The following is a 17,827-nucleotide window of genomic DNA, read 5'->3' on the forward strand; positions in this document are numbered from 1 at the left end:
GCACAAAGCTCAAGTTCAAGTGGCTCAAGGACCTCAGCATAAAACCAGATACACTGAATCTAATAGAAGAGAACATGGGAAAGAGCCTTGTACTCATTGGCCCAGGTGAAAATCTTTTAAATGGAACTCCAATGGCTCATGCTCTAGGATTAAGAATTGATAAATGGGACCTCAAATTGGCACCCTACAGATTGGGAAAAATATCTTCATAACCCCACATCCGATAGAGGGTTAATATTCAAAATATATAAAGAACTCAAGAAGCTAACCACCAAAAAAAAAAAAATCCAAAACAACAACAACAAAAAACAAAAACAAAAACAAACAAACAAAAAAACTCGAAACAACCCAACCAAAAAATGGTTATAGAACTAAACCAAGAATTCACAACCGACCCCGACCCGCAGCAGCTCTCTGCTCCCAGACCCGGTGAGAGAGAGACCCAACCGCCTGGTCAGGTGGGCACACCTGAGGCTGCAGAGCGGAAGAGACCACCAACACTGCTCACCCATGCCCACATCCCTGGCCCAAGAGGAAACTGTATAAGGCCTCTGGGATCCCGTGGGGGAGGGCCCAGGAGCGGCAGGACTTCTGCGCCTGAGACACCGCCGGAACCTGAAAGAAACAGACCAGATAAACAGTTCTCTGCACCCAAATCCCGTGGGAGGGAGAGCTAAACCTTCAGAGAGGCAGACAAGCCTGGGAAACCAGAAGAGACTGCTCCCTGCACACACATCTCGGACGCCAGAGGAAAAAGCCAAAGACCATCTGGAACCCTGGTGCACTGAAGCTCCCGGAAGGGGCGGCACAGGTCTTCCTGGTTGCTGCCGCTGCAGAGAGCCCGTGGGGAGCACCCCACGAGCGAACGTGAGCCTCGGGACCACAGGTAAGACCAAATTTTCTGCTGCAAGAAAGCTGCCTGGTGAACTCAAGACACAGGCCCACAGGAACAGCTGAAGACCTGTAGAGAGGAAAAACTACACGCCCGAAAGCAGAACACACTGTCCCCATAACTGACTGAAAGAGAGGAAAACAGGTCTACAGCACTCCTGACACACAGGCTTATAGGTCAGTCTAGCCACTGTCAGAAATAGCAGAACAAAGTAACACTAGAGATAATCTGATGGCGAGAGGCAAGCGCAGGAACCCAAGCAACAGAAACCAAGACTGCATGCCATCATCGGAGCCCAATTCTCCCACCAAAACAAACATGGAATATCCAAACACACCAGAAAAGCAAGATCTAGTTTCAAAATCATATTTGATCATGATGCTGGAGGACTTCAAGAAAGACATGAACACACTTAGGGAAACACAGGAAATCATTAATAAACAAGTAGAAGCCTACAGAGAGGAATGGCAAAAATCCCTGAAAGAATTCCAGGAAAACACAATCAAACAGATGAAGGAATTAAAAAAAAAAAAATGGAAATAGAAGCAATCAAGAAAGAACACATGGAAACAACCCTGGATATAGAAAACCAAAAGAAGAGACAAGGAGCTGTAGATACAAGCTTCACCAACAGAATACAAGAGATGGAAGAGAGAATCTCAGGAGCAGAAGATTCCATAGAAATCATTGACTCAACTGTCAAAGATAATGTAAAGCGGAAAAAGCTACTGGTCCAAAACATACAGGAAATCCAGGACTCAATGAGAAGATCAAACCTAAGGATAATAGGTATAGAAGAGAGTGAAGACTCCCAGCTCAAAGGACCAGTAAATATCTTCAACAAAATCATAGAAGAAAACTTCCCTAACCTAAAAAAAGAGATACCCATAGGCATACAAGAAGCCTACAGAACTCCAAATAGATTGGACCAGAAAAGAAACACCTCCCGTCACATAATTGTCAAAACACCAAACGCACAAAATAAAGAAAGAATATTAAAAGCAGTAAGGGAAAAAGGTCAAGTAACATATAAAGGGAGACCTATCAGAATCACACCAGACTTCTCGCCAGAAACTATGAAGGCCAGAAGATCCTGGACTGATGTCATACAGACCCTAAGAGAACACAAATGCCAGCCCAGGTTACTGTATCCAGCAAAACTCTCAATTAACATTGATGGAGAAACCAAGATATTCCATGACAAAACCAAATTTACACAATATCTTTCTACAAATCCAGCACTACAAAGGATAATAAATGGTAAAGCCCAACATAAGGAGGCAAGCTATACCCTAGAAGAAGCAAGAAACTAATCGTCTTGGCAACAAAACAAAGAGAATGAAAGCACACAAACATAACCTCACATCCAAATATGAATATAAAGGGAAACAATAATCACTATTCCTTAATATCTCTCAATATCAATGGCCTCAACTCCCCAATAAAAAGACATAGATTAACAAACTGGATACGCAACGAGGACCCTGCATTTTGCTGCCTACAGGAAACACACCTCAGAGACAAAGACAGACACTACCTCAGAGTGAAAGGCTGGAAAACAACTTTCCAAGCAAATGGTCAGAAGAAGCAAGCTGGAGTAGCCATTCTAATATCAAATAAAATCAATTTCCAACTAAAAGTCATCAAAAAAGATAAGGAAGGACACTTCATATTCATCAAAGGAAAAATCCACCAAGATGAACTCTCAATCCTAAATATCTATGCCCCAAATACAAGGGCACCTACATACGTAAAAGAAACCTTACTAAAGCTCAAAACACACATTGCACCTCACACAATAATAGTGGGAGATTTCAACACCCCACTCTCATCAATGGACAGATCACGGAAACAGAAATTAAACAGTGATGTCGACAGACTAAGAGAAGTCATGAGCCAAATGGACTTAACGGATATTTATAGAACATTCTATCCTAAAGCAAAAGGATATACCTTCTTCTCAGCTCCTCATGGTACTTTCTCCAAAATTGACCATATAATTGGTCAAAAAACGGGCCTCAACAGGTACAGAAAGATAGAAATAATCCCATGCGTGCTATCGGACCACCACCGCCTAAAACTGGTCTTCAATAACAATAAGGGAAGAATGCCCACATATACGTGGAAATTGAACAATGCTCTACTCAATGATAACCTGGTCAAGGAAGAAATAAAGAAAGAAATTAAAAACTTTTTAGAATTTAATGAAAATGAAGATACAACATACTCAAACTTATGGGACACAATGAAAGCTGTGCTAAGAGGAAAACTCATAGCGCTGAGTGCCTGCAGAAAGCAACAGGAAAGAGCATATGTCAGCAGCTTGACAGCACACCTAAAAGCTCTAGAACAAAAAGAAACAAATACACCCAGGAGGAGTAGAAGGCAGGAAATAATCAAACTCAGAGCTGAAATCAACCAAGTAGAAACAAAAAGGACCATAGAAAGAATCAACAGGACCAAAAGTTGGTTCTTTGAGAAAATCAACAAGATAGATAAACCCTTAGCCAGACTAAAGAGAGGACACAGAGAGTGCGTCCAAATTAACAAAATCAGAAATGAAAAGGGAGACATAACTACAGATTCAGAGGGAATTCAAAAAATCATCAGATCTTACTATAAAAACCTATATTCAACAAAATTTGAAAATCTTCAGGAAATGGACAATTTCCTAGACAGATACCAGGTATCAAAGTTAAATCAGGAACAGATAAACCAGTTAAACAACCCCATAACTCCTAAGGAAATAGAAGCAGTCATTAAAGGTCTCCCAACCAAAAAGAGCCCAGGTCCAGATGGGTTTAGTGCAGAATTCTATCAAACCTTCATAGAAGACCTCATACCAATATTATCCAAACTATTCCACAAAATTGAAACAGATGGAGCCCTACCGAATTCCTTCTACGAATCTACAATTACTCTTATACCTAAACCACACAAAGACACAACAAAGAAAGAGAACTTCAGACCAATTTCCCTTATGAATATCGACGCAAAAATACTCAATAAAATTCTGGCAAACCGAATTCAAGAGCACATCAAAACAATCATCCACCATGATCAAGTAGGCTTCATCCCAGGCATGCAGGGATGGTTTAATATACGGAAAACCATCAACGTGATCCATTATATAAACAAACTGAAAGAACAGAACCACATGATCATTTCATTAGATGCTGAGAAAGCATTTGACAAAATTCAACACCCCTTCATGATAAAAGTCCTGGAAAGAATAGGAATTCAAGGCCCATACCTAAACATAGTAAAAGCCATATACAGCAAACCAGTTGCTAACATTAAACTAAATGGAGAGAAACTTGAAGCAATCCCACTAAAATCAGGGACTAGACAAGGCTGCCCACTCTCTCCCTACTTATTCAATATAGTTCTTGAAGTTCTAGCCAGAGCAATCAGACAACAAAAGGAGATCAAAGGGATACAGATCGGAAAAGAAGAGGTCAAAATATCACTATTTGCAGATGATATGATAGTATATTTAAGTGATCCCAAAAGTTCCACCAGAGAACTACTAAAGCTGATAAACAACTTCAGCAAAGTGGCTGGGTATAAAATTAACTCAAATAAATCAGTTGCCTTCCTCTATACAAAAGAGAAACAAGCCGAGAAAGAAATTAGGGAAACGACACCCTTCATAATAGACCCAAATAATATAAAGTACCTCGGTGTGACTTTAACCAAGCAAGTAAAAGATCTGTACAATAAGAACTTCAAGACACTGAGGAAAGAAATTGAAGAAGACCTCAGAAGATGGAAAGATCTCCCATGCTCATGGATTGGCAGGATTAATATGGTAAAAATGGCCATTTTACCAAAAGCAATCTACAGATTCAATGCAATCCCCATCAAAATACCAATCCAATTCTTCAAAGAGTTAGACAGAACAATTTGCAAATTCATCTGGAATAACAAAAAACCCAGGATAGCTAAAGCTATCCTCAACAATAAAAGGACTTCAGGGGGAATCACTATCCCTGAACTCAAGCAGTATTACAGAGCAATAGTGATAAAAACTGCATGGTATTGGTACAGAGACAGACAGATAGACCAATGGAATAGAATTGAAGAGCCAGAAATGAACCCACACACCTATGGTCACTTGATTTTTGACAAAGGAGCCAAAACCATCCAATGGAAAAAAGATAGCATTTTCAGCAAATGGTGCTGGTTCAACTGGAGGGCAACATGTAGAAGAATGCAGATCGATCCATGCTTATCACCCTGTACAAAGCTTAAGTCGAAGTGGATCAAGGACCTCCACATCAAACCAGACACACTCAAACTAATAGAAGAAAAACTAGGGAAGCATCTGGAACACATGGGCACTGGAAAAAATTTCCTGAACAAAACACCAATGGCTTATGCTCTAAGATCAAGAATCGACAAATGGGATCTCATAAAACTGCAAAGCTTCTGTAAGGCAAAGGACACTGTGGTTAGGACAAAACGGCAACCAACAGATTGGGAAAAGATCTTTACCTACCCTACAACAGATAGAGGCCTTATATCCAAAATATACAAAGAACTCAAGAAGTTAGACCGCAGGGAAACAAATAACCCTATTAAAAAATGGGGTTCAGAGCTAAACAAAGAATTCACAGCTGAGGAATGCCGAATGGCTGAGAAACACCTAAAGAAATGTTCAACATCTTTAGTCATAAGGGAAATGCAAATCAAAACAACCCTGAGATTTCACCTCACACCACTGAGAATGGCTAAGATCAAAAACTCAGGAGACAGCAGATGCTGGCGAGGTTGTGGAGAAAGAGGAACACTCCTCCATTGTTGGTGGGATTGCAGACTGGTAAAACCATTCTGGAAATCAGTCTGGAGGTTCCTCAGAAAATTGGACATTGAACTGCCTGAGGATCCAGCTATACCTCTCTTGGGCATATACCCAAAAGATGCCTCAACATATAAAAGAGACACGTGCTCCACTATGTTCATCGCAGCCTTATTTATAATAGCCAGAAAATGGAAAGAACCCAGATGCCCTTCAACAGAGGAATGGATACAGAAAATGTGGTACATCTACACAATGGAATACTACTCAGCTATCAAAAACAACGAGTTTATGAAATTCGTAGGCAAATGGTTGGAACTGGAAAATATCATCCTGAGTGAACTAACCCAATCACAGAAAGACATACATGGTATGCACTCATTGATAAGTGGCTATTAGCCCAAATGCTTGAATTACCCTAGATCCCTAGAACAAACGAAACTCAAGACGGATGATCAAAATGTGAATGCTTCACTCCTTCTTTAAATGAGGAAAAAGAATACCCTTGGCAGGGAAGGGAGAGGCAAAGATTAAAACAGAGACTGAAGGAACACCCATTCAGAGCCTGTCCCACATTTGGCCCATACATATACAGCCACCCAATTGGACTAGATGGATGAAGCAAAGAAGTGCAGACCGACAGGAGCCGGATGTAGATCGCTCCTGAGAGACACAGCCAGAATACAGAAAATACAGAGGCGAATGCCAGCAGCAAACCACTGAACTGAGAATAGGTCCCCTATTGAAGGAATCAGAGAAAGAACTGGAAGAGCTTGAAGGGGCTCGAGACCCCAAAAGTACAACAATGCCAAGCAACCAGAGCTTCCAGGGACTAAGCCACTACCTAAAGACTATACATGGACTGACCCTGGACTCTGACCCCATAGGTAGCAATGAATATCCTAGCAAGAGCACCAGTGGAAGGGGAAGCCCTGGGTCCTGCTAAGACTGAACCCCCAGTGAACTAGTCTATGGGGGGAGGGCGGCAATGGTGGGAGGGTTGGGAGGGGAACACCCATAAGGAAGGGGAGGGGGGAGGGGGATGTTTGCCCGGAAACCGGGAAAGGGAATAACACTCGAAATGTATATAAGAAATACTCAAGTTAATAAAAAAAAAAAAAAAAAAAAAAAAAAGAATTCACAACCGAGGAATCTTGAATGGCTGAGGAGCACATAAAGAAATGTTCAAAGTCCTTAGTGATCAGAGAAATGCAAATCAAAACGACCCTGAGATTCCACCTTTCACCAGTCACAATGGCTAAGATCAAAATTTCAGTTAACAACTCATGTTGGTAAGGATGTAGAGAAAGAGGAACACTCCTACATTGCTGGTGGGATTGCAAACTGGAATCAATTTGAGGTTTCTGAGAAAATTGGAAATAGACCTACCTAAAGATGCAGAAATACCACTTCTGGAAATATATATAATTGGAAATAAATAATTGTGATGGTCAGAAGCTGGAAAAAACCCAGATATCCCACTCCAGATGGATACAGAAAATATGGTTCATTTACACAATGGAATACTAATCAGCTATTAAGAATGAAGACATCCTGAGATTATCAGGCAAATGGGTGGAACTAGAAAATGTCATCTTGAGTGAGGTAACACAGACCCAAAAGGACATGCATGCTATGTTCTCACTAATAAGTGGCTATTAGGCAAAAGAGAAAAAAAAAGAAAAAGTACCTGAAAAAAGGAATGTCTAGCAACAGTCCTAAAGTGGGATCCAGCTCAAGGGGAGATTTCATGACCTACCACCATTACTAAGGCTATGGGGTGCTCACACAAAAAAATGACCTATTATGAATGTCCTCCAGAAGACCCAACAAGCAGCTGAAAGAGTCAGATACAGATAAATGCACCCAAACAATGAACAGAAGCTGTTGTCCCCAGTGTTGAATTAGGGAAAAGCTGGAGGAAGCTGAGGAGGAGGTCAACCATGTAGGAGGACCAACAATCTCAATTAATCTGGGCCCCTGAGATCTCTTAGACACTGGATTCCCAACCAGGAAGCATACACCAGCTGAGATGAGGCCTTCAACACATATACAACAGAGGATTCCTGGGTCTGGGTTCAGTCAAAGAAGATGTACCTAACCCTCACAACACTTGAGGCCCCAGAAAGTTTATAGATCCGGTGGGGGTGGGTGGGGTGGGGACATCCTTGTAGAGACAGGGGCAGGGTCTATGGGATATGGAATAGTCGTGTGGTGGACCGGGAAGGGAAAAAACTGGAGTGTAAAAATAAATAAATAAACAAACAAAAAAGAAATTCATAAATAAAAATATTTTACAAACACATTGCTGGGTACATTGATAGTCATGTCACAACAAAATAGGAAAATCTGGTCTAAGCCTCTGATGCTAATCAGGACAGCTAGCCTCAATGGAAGCTAGAGGATCTGTTTGTTCATGCATTACAAAGAATTTGCTTATATTCACAGGAATTTTACACACACAAAGGTGTAAATGATAACTTGTCATTTAAGGAGGAAAAACATAGCCTAAGATTATTAATTATTAATTATTAATTATTCTCTGGATTCAGAATTCTAACCCCTCCATAATCATTGACATCTATAAACCAATCAGATTCTATCATTGAAGCTTTATTCCAGTATCTCTCTTCCAGGAAATTTAAAATAATTTTCCTCAAGTATTTTGTAATTTAAAAAGTTGGTTAACACTAAAGTATAGTAAGTTTGCTATTACTTTCCTGGTTTTATTTATGAATAGACACTAGTTCAGTGAAGTACCTGGCCATGTAACCCAAAAGCCATACTACATTTAATGACTTACAGGTCTATTACTATAACCAGTGTATTGTTCTCCCTTTACAGAGACCGGATTTGCAAACTGTAATTAGAGACCTAGCCACATAGCTGTTGTTCATCTACACCCACCCCATCCATGGCCTCTCATACTCCTGATGTCTTATTTAATAGTTTATGTCATTTCACATTACCAACATTACAAGCTTTTAAAGTGAGGTTAGAACACCTTTCCATACAGTATCAAAGCTCCTACTGGAACAAAGCAAACTGACTGCAAAGAAGACTGAATGATGTCTAAATTATATCTCTTTGAGGCAAACAATAATGTGCTTCAAATTTTATGTAAATTGGTTTAATCGTTAGCAGAGACCAGTAAGATGATTCTGGAATTCAGGCAGAAGGAAGGATGTACTATCAAAAGTAACCGCACTGAGAATGTTGCATAAAAACTGAGCATTGTATTTTTACAGTTTTTTTTTCATTTTTTTAAAATTGGATATTTTTTACTTACATTTCAAATGTTATTCCCTTTCCTGGTTTCCTGTCCATGAGCCCCCTATATCCTCCCCCTCCCCTTCTTCTATGAAGGTGTTCCCCTCCCCATTCATCTCCCCTTCCTGCCCTCCAACATTCAACTATTCTGGGGGTTCAACTTTGGCAGGACCAAGCGCTTCTATTTCCTTTGGTGCCCAACAAGGCCATTCTCTGCTATATATGTATGCAGCTGGATCCATGGATCAGTCCATGTACAGTTTTGGGTAGTGGTTCAGTCCCTGGGAGCTCTGGGTCATTGGCATTGTTGTTCTTATGGGGTTGCAAGCCCCTTCGCCTCTTTCAATCCTTTCTCTAATTCCCCTAATGGAAGTCCCCTTCTCAGTTCAATGCTTTCCTGCTAGAATTCACATCTGTATTTGAAATGCTCTGGCTGTGTCTCTCAGGAGACATCTATATCCAGCTCCTGTTAGCATGCACTTTGTAGCTTCATCATTCTTATCTAGTATTGTGGTATGTGTGTGTATATATATGCCACATGAGGGGCAGGCTCTGAATATTTTTATTCCCCCTTTTAAGAAGGAGTGAAACATCCACACTTTTGTCATCCTTCTTTGTAAACTTCATGTGGTCTATGGATTATATCTTTGGTAATTCGTGCTTTTGGGCTAATATCCCCTTATAAGTGTGTGCATACCATGTGCGTTTTTCTGTGATTGTGTTACCTCACTCAGGATGATATTTTCTTCTTCATCTTTTTTTTTTTTTTAGAATTTCAGCATGCATGTTTTATTTACCAATGTTTTAAAATACAAAGTTGACTTCAGAAACAAGAAACACCATGATCATATCCTAAACTTTTCTTATTTTTATCCAGTTGTTTTCACACACAAAGATAACTAGTCAGGTAGATAATCGAGGAGCTACATCAGAATTTTACACCAAAAGCTTTACTATGTCTATTAGATTTGTATGGCAGCCTGTAATACAGGGAGACAGAAGTCAATGTGATGAAGAATCCTACCGGACTGATCACTTTTTTTTTGACACACTCTTTCTTTGTAACTTTGTTATTAAGCAGTTGAATTAAGAAGATGTCAAAATAAACTAGAAGCTTGAGTGACTCAAGCTCTGTAAAAGCATTCAAACTGCAAATTAAAATGACATTGTACATAATGGACACAATGCTGTGAATTACTCCTTCACTGGGAATATTTTCCAATTTGCATTTGTTACCAAAGACAATAAAGTTACATGTATAGTCACAAATAATAATGAAGTAAAATAAATAACATAAAACAATAAAATATTGCTTAGAAATTAGGAAGTAAACTATATAAAAATAATACATGTAAATAAAGCCATAGATTTCAAAGAAATACACATGAACTTTGCCTATGACAATGCATAGACATACATGTTTTAAACCTTTTAATCAGAAACTAATATATCACATGGCTTATTCATTTGTGGTTGAAACAATATAGCACAGGCAGTATCCCACCTGCAAATGTGATCATTCTGGTTTGTGGTTCTGTGGTTGGATGCTAAAATGTGTTGGCCCTGCCATGACTTCGAGTTAGGAACCATGCTGCATCTGAGACATCTTTATTTGTGGAGTTTGGTTTTATTACCTTTAATTTAGGAAATATTTTCATATTATTTCCCCCTTCTTGTCTGGAAAATTGTATTTGTTTAATAAAAAAAGAGCATTAGTTAGATAAGAACTATCATGTGAATAGTAGAATTATAACTGTGTTATATAAGATATATGAAGTAAAACTTAAGTTTTATAATTCCTTCTACAGAAAACCCATTTTGATAATTAAGTTATATTTCCAGAAGTGTTGCTGGTGTGGGATTGTATAGCTATAACATGGCATACTTTGTCCATTAAAAAGCAGAAAATCTATACTCAAGTCTTCTTTAGGTACAGATTTGTTAGAAGCTTATGATTTCTATATGAATTTATACTATGCCTCCACACATACCTGTAGGATGATGTCACAGGTGAGGCAGGTACAGGATAGAAGGAGGCCTGTCACTGGAGGGAAGAAAGGATGGGTGGGAGAGAAGTTTGAAGGAAGAGGAGGAGACTAGGAGAGAGGCGAGGAGACGGAGAGAGGGGAGAAGCCATGGCAAGTGATGTTGAGATTCTGCTCTGTGTATTTACAGGTTGTTATTAATGTTCTCAAGGGATGGATGTTACCGGGCTTTGTATGTTTATTTTACCAATTGGATCTAAGATTATTGTGTTGTGTGTTCTTTTATGTGAGGGTTTGAGTGTAAGAAAGTGTGCGGCTGGGCTGTGTTTCTGCCAAGATATCTAGCAGATATCTTGGGGCACTGCGGTACAGAGCTAGCGGGGTAAAAGACAACTACTCCTTTTTACATTTATATTTTTACAACAACAGATGGCGCGCCAAAGGGATGGGCAAGAATCCACTAGTAATCCTAAGAGTTGAGAGAAAGCTTTTATTTTCTAAGTAAGAGGAGGCTGGTGCCATGTTAAGTCATGTGATATCTTAAGCACGGGAATTCAAACAAAGAAAACGGAAGCCACCTGGGCTGGCAGGCTGTAGGTCCCCTGCTGTGTGATAAGTAATGGCAGATCAGAGAGTCAGAGATTAAAAGCTGCTTTTTAAAGAAAGTTGTTTAGAAAATCTTTCAGGATACTCATATTCTTTTTAACATGGGATCCACGGGAATTTTGGGTTGAAATCCTAGTTAGACAAGCTACTTCTTAATTACAGGTATTATTAAAAGGTAATTGAGTTTGTTTTTAGCAAGAAGAGAGTAAAGAGATTACCTGAATCAGGTGGGGATTTTCATCCATGGTTCAGAACTTAGATAGGGAAAAAATAGTCACTACCTCCAAGTAGAGAGTTGTGGTGAAATGTCTATAACACCAAGGAGAGTGAATGCAGGCATATAGAAGTTATTATGGTTAAAGAAAAATCTGTGGCTCTGGGTAGAGAGCTTAACAGATGGATATATTTTGGGTTAAATTCCTGAGTTTTAAGTTGTTTATTGGTATTAGAATTGATAGAAGGTGTTTAAGTTTGTTTTAAGGAGAGTAAAGAGATTACCCGAATCACGTGGAGATTTTCATCTATGGTTCGGAACTTAGATAGGGAAAAATTGGTCACTAACTCCAAGTAGAGAGTTGTGATAAATGTCTGTAGCACCGGGGAGAGTGAATGCAGACATATATTATAGAAGTTATTAAGGATAAAAAAAAAAATCTGTGGCTCCAGGTAGAGAGCTTAACAGATTGAGATATTTTGGGCTAAAGTCCCGGTTTGATGTGTTGCTTATTGATACTGGAATTTATAAAAGGAATTTGGTTTGTTTTATGAATTACTCCACTAAAGGCCATATGGCTCGTTGATGCCGGCTAGCGAGGGTTTGTGGTTACTTTTGATATATACCACAACAGGAAGCTCGAATTCTCTTAACGTGGGCTCCACAGGAACTTTGGGATAATTTCCCGATATCACAGACTACAAAAGCCTATCAGGCTCATTGTTTCCTTTTTAAAAAACATTGTTTAATATTCATGATGGGTGTGACTTTGAGTTTTATGATTATATTATTACTCTGGGAGAGAGTGCAAGATACAAGCTTTTCTGGTTTCAGACTAAGGAACACAGTATTTTGGGAGAAAGATTTTGTCTTTGTGTTTTTAAAAACTGTGATTAGGCTCTGGAAACCTCACAGAGTCATACTGATCAGATTTGATAGAGGTAGACCGCCTAAGAAATTTATTCAGGAGAATCAAACAAAAAGATATCTCAATTCTAAACTTTTGTCTTGAGAGTTGTATTTTACAGAATGTGCCTACTTGGATTCCTGGTCTCAAGGACTTTCAGCTGGGTCCAGTCAGGAGACATCGGCTACAGCATTTGCTTCATTCTTCCTATCCCCTTACCCCCAAGGATATCTCAACACCCATACACAGCTTGAAGAAGTTATAGAGGAGTCATCACCACAATTCCCTGGACTTTGGGGGGCTGAGAATGGTTATTCTAAAGTTGTTTTTATGAGGAATTTAAAATTGGTTGTAATTTAACAGGGAGGAATTAGCTAGATTGAATTGTACAGTCATAATCTCATTTGGTAACTAAGCTTAAATCATATCTTTGTTTAGGTATAGAATCTATTTGTTAAAAGAGTTTAAAAGTACAGGGTTTAGAGCCAGTCCTTCTGTTGATGTCATTACAAACTTCTGAGTTGATTACACATGTGAGTTAAGGGCCAAATAGCAAACATATTGCTGACGTTGTGAGGGTGCTTTCAAGATATTATTAAGCTATAAAGAAAACAGTACAGATTGTCTTATATAGGTAGATGGTTTTCAAAAACGTCAGAAATCCACAAAATTTGAGATTTAAAGTTATTTATCTTTTGTTGAGACATATCTGCTCCTAACAGTTACCATTTGATGGATTTAATGAAGAATGTGAACATCTCTACCTCCAGGTGAGGCAATACTTTGTGGCTAGGCAGCCACTAGACAAAACTGTTTGTTTCATCTGCAGACTAATACTGTCCAGAAAAGGACAAATTATGCAGTATAGTTGGCTGATAAACTCTGCCAAGACAGGGTGATCAGCCCTTCAAAATCTGCATTTCAAGTGTCTGTCAGTTGATTTGGGGCCAGAAGGCTGAAGACTTTCACTCACATGTTGCTAACAGGGGACTGTGCTAGCGGAGATTTGTCTCTATAACCTCTCAGTTCTGGAAGCTGTGTTAGGCTTCCTATGTGTATAGATATTTGGTCATTCCCAGATTTCTGACGGGGTTGAAGACATTATAGGCTCATAGCCTATCAGGCTGTTTAACTCTAAATATACATATTTTATTGGATAGTTATCAGGTAGAATACAAGCTAGCCAAGATATAATACAGATTTTAAGCCTTTCTTAAGCTGGAATGGATAACTAAATGTTCTGTTTAACTTATATAGTGTTGGACTGGGTGTTAGATATATTTTATGCTTTTAATTACAAAATGATAGTAGTTGTGCTCAGCTTATATGAGAGAAAAGGTTTTTTTAATTAATTTAACAAAAAGGGTGAAATGTAGGATGTACTTCTTTTTACATTTATATTTTTACAACAACACATACCTATCTATTCTATTTGATTCTAAGAAGAGAATGATCTCTGTCATGCTAATATTTTGAAAGGTGGCATTGTATCACTAAATTCAGTTAGTATAATGAAGCATTACATGGATGATATTTTCTAGTTCCACACATTTGCCTATGGATTTTAAAAGTCATTCTTTTTGACATCTGGGTAGTACTCCATTGTGTAGAAGTACCACCTTTTCTGTATCCGTGCCTCTGTTGTAGGGCACTGGGTTCTTTCCAGCCTCTGGTTATTATAAATAAGGCTGCTATAAACATAGTGAAACACGAGTCTTTATTGTATGTTGGAGCATCTTTTGGGTATATGCCCAGGAGGGGTCTAGCTGGGTTCTCAGGTAGTGCAATGTCCAAGTTTCTGAGGAACCTCCACAATGATTTCCAGAGTGGTTGTACCAGTTTGCAGTCCCACCACCAACAGAGGAGAGTTCCTTTTTTTCCACATACTCATCAGCATCTGTTGTCACCTGAGTATTTGATCTTAGCTATTCTGACTGGTGTGAGGTGGAATCTCAGGGTTGTTTTGATTTGCATTTCCTGGATGACTAAAGATGTCGAGCATTTCTTTAGGTACCTCTCAGCCATTTGATATTCCTCAGCTGATAATTATTTGCTTAGCACTGAACCCCATGTCTAATAGGATTATTTGACTCTCTGGCATCTAACTTCTTAAGTTCTGTGTATATGTTGGATATTAACCCTCTATCAGATGTAGGATTGGTAAAGAACTTTTCCCAATCTGTTGGTTTCCATTTTATCCTAATGACAGTGTCCTTTGCCTTACAGAAACTTTGTAGTTCTATAAGGTCCCACTTATAGATTCTTGATCATAGAGCATGAGCCATTGGTGTTTTGTTCAGGAAATTTTCCACAGTGACCATGTGTTCACCTTTCTTCCACACTTTTGGTTCTATTAGTTTAAGTGTATTTGGTTTGATGTGGAGGTTCTTGATCCATTTGGACAGAAGCTTTGTACAGGGTAACAAGAATGGGTTGATTTACATTCCTATTCATGCTGACCTCCAGTTGAACCAGCACCATTTGTTGAACATGCTATCTTTTCTCCACTGGATAGTTTTAGCTTCTTTGTCAAATATCAAGTGACGATAGGCATGCGGGTTCATTTCTAGGCCTTTAGTTCTATTCTACTGGTCTACCTGCTGTCTCTGTACCAATACCATACAGTTTTTTGTTTTTTGTTTTTTGTTTTTTTTTTCACCATTGCTCTGTAATACTGCTTGAGGTCAGGGATAGTGATTCCTCCAGAAGTTCATTTGTTGTTGAGTATAATTTTCACTGTCCTGGGTTTTTTGTTATTCCAAATAAATTTGCAAATTGCTCTGTCTAACACTATGAAGAATTAAGTTGAAATTTTGTTAGGGATTGCATTGAATCTCTAGATTGCTTTTGGCAAAATAGCCATTTTTACTATATTAATTCTGCCAATCCATGAGCATGGCAGGTCTTCCCATCTACAGGGATCTTGTTAAGTTTCTTTCTTCAGAGACTTGAAGTTCTTGTCATACAAATCTTTAATTTTCTTGGTTAGAGTCACTCTGAGGGATTTTATATTATTTGGAACTATTCTGAAGAGTGTCATTTCAATAACTTCTTTCTTAGCCTGTTTATCCTTTGAAGATAAGAAGGCTACTGATTTGTTTTAATTAATTTTATACCCAGTCACTTTGTTAAAGTAGTTTATCAGCCCTGGTAATTCTTTGGTGAAACTTTTGGGGTCACATAAGTATACTATCATATCATCTGCAGATAGAAATTTGTTTTTACTTCCTCCTTTTCAGTTTTTATCCCATTGACATTCTTTTGTTGTCTGATTGCTCTGGTTAGGATTTCGAGTACTATATTGAATTAGTGGGGAGACAGTGGGCAGCGTTTTCTAGTCCCTGATTTTAGTAGGATTGCTTAAAGTTTCTCTCTATTTCATTTAATGTTAGCTACTTGTGTGCTGTAAATTGCTTTTACTCTGTTTAGGTATGGGCCTTGAATTCCAGATCACAACACAACTTTTATCATGAAAGGGTGTAGAATTTTGTCAAATGCTTTCTCAGCATTTAATAAAATGACCATGTGTTTTTTTTTTTCCTTTGAGTTTGTTTATATAGTGGATTATGTTGATGGATTTCCATATATTGAACCATCCTTGCATTCCTGGGAAGAAACCAACTTAAACATGATAGATGATCATTTTGATGTGTTCTTGGATTTGGTTTGCAAAAATTTGATTGAGTAATTTTGCGTCATTATTCATAAGGGAAATTGGTCTGAAGTTCTCTTTCTTTGTTGGGTCTTTGTGTTGTTTAGGTATAAGCATAATTGTAGCTTCATAGAAGAAATTGAGTAGTGCTCCATATATTTTTATTTTGTGGAATAGTTTGAACAGTATTGGTATGAGGTCTTCTATTAATGTCTGATAGAATTCTGCAATAAACCCATCTGGTCCTGGGCACATTTTGGTAGGGGGACTTTTAATAGCTGCTTCAATTTATACAGGAGTTTTGGGGTTGTTCTGATGGTTTATCTGATTTAACATTGGTACCTGGTGTTTGTCTAGAAAATTGTCCATTTCCTCCAGATTTTCTAGTTTTATTGAATACAGTATTTTGTAGTAGATATGATGATTTTTTTGAATTTTCTCAGATTCTGTTGTTATGTCAGCATTTTCATTTCTGATTTTGTTAATTTGTATATACTCTCTGTGCCCTCTGGTTAGTCCAGCTAAGGGTTTAGCTATCTTGTTGATTTTCTCAAAGAACTAGCTCCTGCTTTTGTTGATTCTTTGTATAGTCCTTCTTGTTTCTAATTAGTTGATTTCAATCTGAGCTTAATTAGTTCCTGCCTTCTACTCTTCTTGTGTTTAGTTATTTCTTTTTGTTCTAGAGCTTTTAAGTGTATTGTCAAGCTGCTAATGTATGCTCTCCCGTTTCTTTTTTGAAGGCACTCAGAGTTGTGATCTTTTCTCTTAGCACTGTGTTCATTGTGTCCCATAAGTTTGAATATGTTGTGCTTTCATTTTCATTAAATTCTAGAAAGTCTTTAATTTCTGTCTTTATTTCTTCCTTGACCAAGTTATCATTGAGTAGAATGTTGTTCTACTGCCATGTATGCAGGTGCTTTCTGGTGCTCACTTCGGCAGCACATATACTAAAATTGGAATGATACAGAGAAGATTAGCATGGCCCCTGCGCAAGGATGACATGCAGGTGCTTTCTGTTGTTTTTGTTGTTATTGAAGATCAAACTTAGTCTGTAGTGATCTAATACGATGTATGAGATTATTTCCATCTTCTGGTACCTTTTGAGACCTGTTTTGTGGCCAATTGTATGGTCAATTTTGGAGAAGGTACAGTGAGGTACTGAGAAGAAGGTTTATTCTTTTGTTTTATGATGAAATGTTCTCTAAATATCTGTTAAGTCCACTTGGTTCATAACTTCTGTTAGTTTCTCTATGTCTCTGTATAATTTCTGTTTTCATGATCTGTCCATTGAAGAGAGTGGGGTATTGAAATCTCCTACTATTATCGTGTGAGGCAAATTGTGAGCTTTGAGCTTTAGTAAGGTTTCTTTTATGAATGTAGGTGCCATTGTATTTGGAGCATAGATATTTAGGATGGAGAGTTCATCTTGGTGGATTTTTCCTTTGATGATTATGAAGTTTTCTTCTTTATCTTTTTTTGATAAGTTTTTTGTTGAAAGTT

General features: G+C 38.3%; 1 pseudogene; it reads left to right on the forward strand.

Moving 5' to 3' along the window:
* The first annotated feature begins 17,250 nt into the window (after nt 1-17,250).
* Nucleotides 17,251-17,351, forward strand: LOC120094561 (U6 spliceosomal RNA; annotated as a pseudogene).
* Nucleotides 17,352-17,827: the final 476 nt, after the last annotated feature.

The sequence above is a fragment of the Rattus norvegicus genome, chromosome 8 (genome assembly GCF_036323735.1).
Source record: "Rattus norvegicus strain BN/NHsdMcwi chromosome 8, GRCr8, whole genome shotgun sequence".
NCBI classification, from domain to species: Eukaryota; Metazoa; Chordata; class Mammalia; order Rodentia; family Muridae; genus Rattus; species Rattus norvegicus.